At 47.9% G+C, this 7,472-nt stretch overlaps 2 long non-coding RNA genes across 3 annotated transcripts in view; both read left to right on the top strand.

Annotated features, from left to right (window-relative positions):
* Positions 1-7,466, top strand: part of LOC110406003 — a 16,576-nt gene extending 9,110 nt beyond the window's left edge. For both annotated transcript variants that reach the window (XR_002443192.1, XR_002443193.1), the window contains exons 4-6: positions 4,751-6,118; positions 6,561-6,676; positions 6,831-7,466. This is a non-coding gene — a long non-coding RNA (uncharacterized LOC110406003). The remainder of the gene's footprint in view (positions 1-4,750; positions 6,119-6,560; positions 6,677-6,830) is intronic.
* Positions 17-2,531, top strand: LOC110406005. The gene is made up of 3 exons (XR_002443195.1): positions 17-440; positions 1,684-1,926; positions 2,002-2,531. It is a non-coding gene; the product is annotated as an uncharacterized LOC110406005 (long non-coding RNA).

The following is a 7,472-nucleotide window of genomic DNA, read 5'->3' as shown; positions in this document are numbered from 1 at the left end:
ACCCACAAAACCCCATTTTTTTACACCAGATTTTCAACCTTTTATCCCTAAAATCCCCAGTTTTAACCCCCAAATCCCCCTCTTTAAACTCCAAAACTGCTATTTCTGACCACAAAAATCCCCATGTTTAACCCCAAATTCTCAGTTTTTAACCAAAATCCCAACTTTTGACCCCTTATTGCTGGACATTTTTGTACTCATTTTTTTTTTTCCTTTATCCCAGTATGGGAACTGTCAGGTCCCAGCCTGAGCCGGTGATTGTGCACCTGGTGAGGGGTGTAGCCAGCCTTGCCAGCACAGGTGGGAGCCGTTCACCTGTGGGATGCAGCCAGGCTCCACCCCTCCCTGGGCTCATTTAAGGGCTGGCAGCTGTAAGGGCAGCATCTGTACCTGGAGGCTGCTTCCTTTGGAGTGTGGAATGAGCCCTGGTTCTTGGAAAGGTGTATGAATTTTTTTCTTTGTTTTGGGGCTGGGGTCTCTGCTTTGGGGGATCTGAAACTGCTTTTAGCAGCTGTATATGCTGTGTGTGTTCCTACGATGCCCTTCAGTTTTCTAAGGGAGATGAAGGGGTTATCTCCCTTTCTGTGACCTGGTGATGGTGCAGCCAATGCGCATTCCTTCCTTTCACTACAGCCTCATTTCTGGAATGCTTCAGTTAATCCCCTGGTAATGCTGGTCGGCTGAGTGAGCATTGCAGCTCTGGGAATGTATGGAGCTGCTGCCCTGTTCCACAAAAGTGTTCTGCATTCCCAGAATCCTGTTTGCACCTTTACTTCTAACCTCGGTTTCTTCTGCTGGAGCCTCTGTTCTGTCTTTCATGGCTCCCACCCTACTATTTTTGCCCTCAGGCTCCGAACTCAGTTTCTCTGCTCTGCACATTGTCCCAGCCCATTTTGTGACTGCAGTAAACAGTGCTATGCATTAATTCCACCCATGCAGAGAGTTGTTTAAGGCCGTTCTGTGCATCATGATCACGTACTAAATTCTGTTCTGTGTCTCCCTTGATCTCATCCCATCTCACAACTCAATGGGGTTGAAGGATTGCCGGGGCTCCTCTATTTAGTGGCTTAAGCACTAGGAAATCTACTGGAGCAGGTAATGGAACATCACGAGCCCCTCATTTGTGCATTGCTTGTACGCAGGCAGCTTTAGCAATGGCTGTGGGAGGCTCATGGAGTGGGGGTTGCAAGGGGCTCACCTCTCTCCATGGGGTCTGTTCTCCCAGCCCCATAAGCTACATGGTTGGTGATAGAGTGAGGTGCATCAGCCGGGTCCTAAGCTGAAGAAAACTCCTGGACTCCAGTAGCCCTTGGCTTCATCCTCACTCAGCATAATACAGTCTTCATCACTCGAGCATGCTGACCACAGATGTTCTGTTCCTGTTTTGCCTGGTTCTCTCCCATATCTCCCTTACGGAGTTGTCAATGCTAATGGATCCCAGTGCATAGTCATCAGAGCACATGGTGGCTGACCACCCCGGGGCCCTATGGTTCTTTTTGTTTGAACAGCAGATCTGGCTTTATTTTTACAGAAAAGAAGGGATTGTCCTCTTCTGGACCATTGTAGTCAGGATCACCCCAGGTATCTCCATCCCAGTTGTCAGAGGATGCTATTAGTTCTCTAATCTGTACGATACCTGAACCCCCACCCCTCTTTCTCCCATCCCTAACCCCCATTAAATAGCTATCCCTGCAGCTGTGGGACCCGATGGTGTGACAAAGCGAGGCCTCTGGTCTGCTGAACACTGGGACCAGCACAGAGAGGCCCTGTGACCATTGTGGATCGTACCGAGAGCTGCACTCGGTGAGGTTTCCCAGAGCTGATCAGCACGTGGAATTTCCCACCTGCCCCAACTGTGCCCTGATCTCCAAACTCCTGTGCATCGTCGTGTCTCACAGCCCCAGGCATCTCGCTGTGGTGCTGCTGGTAAGAGGAATGTGCACAAGGTGCAGCCTCTGCATGTGCGGGGCAGAGCCTTCATTATTGTATTGTGCACAACAGGTGGCAGCAAGGAACTGTGGTGCTCCTGGGCGGTGCCAGAACTGCATGGAGATCTGTGGCTCTTCATGAAGTCAGCAAGAAATGGAAAGCTACATTTCCTAGAATGCCCTGGAACCTGACTTTGCTGACTGGTAACTCACTACCCATATGGGTAAGGGCAATGTACACCTACCAGCGTTTACCCATTCCGTAGCGTGGCTCCACCTAATGCTGCCAGAGCTCGTTACTGTGCTTAAAGGTTCCCTACAGGCTGCTGGTCCTCTTCCTCCTGCGTTCTCCTTGCCTCTGGCCTGTCTAATCTAATCCAGACAAGTTACCATAAGGGTGCAACTCAGAGTGCAGTACAACTCAGAACCCATTGAGACCCTGCACTTGCAGGCCCTACACCTACACTGTAGTGCTGCTGCTCCCACCCCTGTCCCTCTCGTCTCCTGGGCACCATTTCTAAACTAGCTCTGCAGCTCTGGAACTTGATGCTTTGAAGAAGGAAGGCCCTCAGACTCAACTCAGTTGACTGGCTGCCCTGATAGGTAAGGGCAATGTACACCCACCAGTGTTTACCTATTACATAGTATGGCTTGACCTAGTGTTCCCAGAGCTCGTTACTATACTTGAGGGTGACCTACAGGCTGCCTGTCCATGATGTTATATGTTCTCCTTGTCTATGGCCTTTCCCTGCAGTGTTCTCCTTGCTTTTACCTTGGCTTTCTCTGGCTATTTTCGTTGCCCTTGCCCAGGCCTTCCTTGCGATGTTCTCCTTGGCGCGTTCACGTTGGCCCTCACCTGGGCCTTCCTTGGCGCGTTCTCATTGGCCTCATTTTGACTTTCCCATGGGCATTCTAATTGCCTTTGCCTTGCTGTTCCCTTGGGTTTTCTTCTCGCGTTTTCTTCACTGCGATTGGCTAAGAGGCAGCATTAATGTTAATCTTGACCTCAACCCTGCGCTTAATGGGAGCTCTAGAGATAATTTTATTAACCCACAATGTAATTTGAAACCTTACTCTTAACCCGATGCAAAAAATGTCAATAACGTTCCATGTAGCAGTGAAAACAAAGCCTGGAGTTTTCTAAGTAACCGTAACCCTAATCGTAATGTAAGAAACTGCTGTTGAACTAACCGTAACCTTAATCCTAAAACTAGCTTAGATTATAACCCTAATGCTCCTAAAAACCATGGTTATGTCCTCATCCTAAAAATCCACTAAAACTAATCCAGACAAGTCACTGTAAAAATAACATTAACAGTAACCTCAGTCCTAAAATAATGATAACTGTAACTGTAATTACCCTATTTATTAATGTGTAAACCCTATTTTGAAAACATAGCCTACTGTAATGGTAATAGGCCAAGTGTTTAGTAATGCTGAATGCGCTGGCCACTCTAACCACTGTAGATATAAAAAACAATGCCTGAAGTTTTCTAAGTAACCTTAAGCCTAATCATAATGTAAAAAAAACCCCAATTGTTCAACTAACTGTAACCTTAATCCTTTAACTAGCATCACTTATAACCATAATGCTACTAAAAATTTGTGTTATATACTTATCCTAAAAATCCACTAGAACTAATAGAGAAAAATACGATAAAAGTAACATTAACAGTTACCTCAATCTTAAAGATAACTCTAAGCACAACATCAATGTAATGTTAATTGTAATTTTCCTCTTAATCAATGTTTAAAGCTGATTTAAAAACAAACCCAATGATAATGGTAATAGCCCAAACCTCTGAGTACACTTCTGAGTACACCTCAACTCTCTATATTAGAAATTTCCTCAACTGTCTTTGAGGACAGACTGGAATCAAAATATGTGGGCCATCATAGCTCATCCATTGATAAACATCCCCTTGCTGCACAGACAGACCCAGTTGCCTGCCAGCCGTTACTCTTTTTTTTTTTTTTTTTTTTGTATGGGTACTGTATGGGAACTGTTAGGTCACAGCCTGAACCGGTGAGTGTGGGGTGAGCCCTGGTCCTTGGAGAGGGGTGAGTGATTCCTTCTTTATTTGAGGTCTGTGATCTCTGCCTTTCTTGGGGGATCCCAAACTGGGTTAAGGCAGCTGTATCTGCTGTGTGTGTCCATACAATGCCCTTCAGTTCTTTTCTAAGGGAGATGATGGGTTATTTTCTGTTCTTTGAGTTGCTGTTGAAGGGGTTGATGTGCACTCCTTTTCTTCTACCTCCTTGTTTCTAGAATGCTTCCTTCAGCTCTAAGGTAGTGCTTGTAGGCTGACCGTGTACTGCAGCTCTGGGAATGCCTCAAGCTGATGCCCTTTTCCATACTGGGGTTCTGCATTGTCAAGATCCCATTTGGACACTTCTTTTTAAATTACTTTTGGACTGCGTGTAGACTTGTTAGGGCCTGAAACTATGCATTTTATTGCATTTAGAAAAGTCAAATATAAAAATTAGAGATGGAGAAAGGCATTTGTAAATAAATGCTTTAAAATCGGTACAAGTCAGAGTCTGAGAACATGAAAATGGCTCTGTGCTTTCTGCTAATATGCTTTCTTTTCATAATCATTACGCTGGCTCGGTAGTTGGGTTTTAGCATGTGAGTATTTGAAAACAATGTAACAGATGCTGGCAAGAAAAAATGTATGACATCATCAATTGGATTTTTTTTAACAGACATCCATAAGCACTTAGCACAGGTTCTCTGGGTTTGGAGGAGTTTTTCTTGGTTTTCTTCATCTTTTTTTCTGTTGTTTTTCCCCTTCTCTAACTTTGTGTTCTTCTGTCATCAGAAGAAAGAGAAAACGGAACGCCAGGATGGGGCTGGGGAGCCGCGCTGATCCCATTGGACGAGTTCTTCCTGCGATATCAGCTGTCACCACGTGGCCAATCTGCGGAACTGCCACTGCCTGTGCTTGGTGACCCAGGCAGCATGACGCATGCGCGCCAAAAAGCGGAAGAGGCGTACATTGGTTCTGACAGCTCTGCACAGCTAATCCGCCAATCTTTACTGTGATTAGACCTCCAGTCAGTAGTATGCATGTGTGCTGAAAAGCAGAAGTGGCGTGTCTATCTTCTGACCATTCTGTACAGCTAATCCACCGCTGTCTAGTGTGCTCAGTCCTCCAGGCGGCAGTGCGCTTGCACCCGAGAACATATAAACGGCACCCATTTCTCCGAGGCGCTCAGGTGTGGGTGAGCAGTCGGTGCTTGGGCTGCCAGCTCAGCGATATTCTCCCCCCCACTTCCCATCCAGGATGCCCCTTGCCTATTTCCTCAGGTGGTTTTACACCCGAGCCCGCCCTGGGAACACAGACCACTTTTGGTGGCCCACTTTTGGTGCTGGTGTGGAGAAGCTCTGGGGTCACCCCTAGCAGCACATAACCGGCTTTACTAGGAGGTTCTGAATGGGCTCTTCCAACCTGCCCGTCCTGTCCCAGGCAACCGAGCTCCTTCATGTCGCAGTGCCTCACGGCTCCAGGCACCCCACCGTGCGCTGCAGGTAAGCAGCCACACGCACCTGGCGCAGCCATGTTGCTTGGCGCGTGGCTGCGTTGGCAGGTGGTCCCGTGCCTGTGCGGGTGCTGCCTGCAGTACGACCCGGCAGCCAGCAGAGGGCAGCAGAGACCGCGGTGCTGTTGTGGGGGAAGGCGGGGGGTGGTGCGAGACCCGCTCCGTGGCTCCGCGGGGTGACAGCAGAAATTGTACAACAGAGCGGGAAGCGAGCAGGAAAATGCATCGGGACAGACTGATGGGGTGAAAAAGCACCGCCACCTGCTCACCTGCCGATCTTTGCCCGGATGCTGCTTGAGCAATGGAAGGCCATGCGTCCCATAATGCCCCAGAACTCAGCTTTGGTGACTGGATGCCTGAATGGGTAAGCACACTGTATGCGTAGCGTTCAATTGCTCGTATTTTGGATGCTGTAACTGAGGGGGAGATGGTTTCAGAGCAGGAAACAATCTTAGGTCACTCGCCCTTGCTTTTTTGGAGTGTTACAGCCATGCTGCCTCAGGCGCGTGGTCTCGCCTGGTGTAGGTCTCATTGCAGTTTGTGCTCGTTGCATCTACTTGGCCATCTCACTTGTTCCAGTCTTTCTGCAGGACTTCCCTGCTGTCTGGCCAGTGATCGCTTCTTTGCCGTGCGATGTGCTATGCCAGGTTAGTGATGGTGCACTTCATGTTGTCATGAAGTTGTAGGTCACCAGTTAAGATATTCCATAACGTCTGTTGGAATATCAGTTGTGATGGGTAACTCCCTGTATTTGTCTGGTTTAAACACTTGCCAATTATAGTCTGTTTTTTACATGAGTTTTTTTTTTTTTGATGGTGTGAGGAAGCCTACATTTCTGTGCCATAAGGTCAACTCTAGGATATGTATCCTCTGGGATACCGACAGTTTGTATGCTGTGTTTGTATGGCAAACGCATGTTTGCCATCGTCCTCAATATTTTGATGCCGTGCGTGTAACTCTTGTTTTGCAATGGTACGTAACGTTAGCATGCTCCGGTTGTATGTCCTGTCTTGCATTGCACTGAGTATGTATATGCCGTGCTCCTCATTTTTCACCTGTTGTTCCACTTTGTGCGTCTCCTTGTGTTAGCCACGTGTTGTGTATCGAGTGCCGAATTCAAAGCATCCTGGTCTGATATCACTCAGTTGCGTGTATTTCATTTTGACCATCCGTACTCACACTGTGTTCGCAGGTTGGTGTGACAGGTAAGCGATGGGGAGTGGTGTCATTAGAGTTAGAAGGGGTGTAGCTGTAGGCTGTTCTCTTGGCATTTGCTTTTGCCTTGGCTTCACTGGGTGTATGCAGTGCTTTGCCTTTTGTCTTTGCTTTCTCTGTGTCTTCTCCTTGCCGTTGCTTTAGATAGCTGTATGGGATCTGCTGAGTCACGGCCTGAACCTCTGGTTGAGCAGCTGGAGGCAAGACCCAGTCAGCCCTGGGAGCAGAGGTGGAGGCAATTCACTGTGTGACAGGAAGGACTGGAGCCTGGCTCCACCCCTCTTCAGCCTCATTGAAGGGCTGACTGCCCCCTGAGGAAGAATCTCTTTCTGGAGCTCCCTCCATGGTGGAAGCCTTTCCCTGCAAACCCAGAATCTTCCGATGTGGGTGAGCGATCTGCTTCCCTTCCCTTGTAGCACCTTGCTATCGTGCCGCTCCTTCCACCCCTTTCTAACACCTTTTCCATCACGTTGGTCCTTCTGATTGCTACAGTACCTCTGGGTGTTCTTGTTGGTTTTGTCCTCGTCTTGGCCTCTGTTTCTGGGTGTTCTCCTTGCTTTTGTTCTGGCTTTTTGCCCCGCTCTTTCTCGGGTCTTCTACTTCGTACCCTTCTTAACAATAATTGCTATGTTGTTTTTTTTTTCCCCTCATCAGGGACTTGTCCTATTGGGCAGGACTTTTCCTGTATAATTGATAGCGGCTTGGTGAGTCCATCAGGTAATTCTTTCAGACTCTGGGATGCCTCTCATTGGGATCCATAGCATCACGCTTGCAACTGAAAGCTCA

This window comes from Numida meleagris, chromosome 13 (genome assembly GCF_002078875.1).
Source record: "Numida meleagris isolate 19003 breed g44 Domestic line chromosome 13, NumMel1.0, whole genome shotgun sequence".
In the NCBI taxonomy this organism is placed as follows: Eukaryota; Metazoa; Chordata; class Aves; order Galliformes; family Numididae; genus Numida; species Numida meleagris.
The sequence above is the reverse complement of the archived record's forward strand: the minus strand, read 5'-3'. Positions and strand labels throughout refer to the sequence as shown.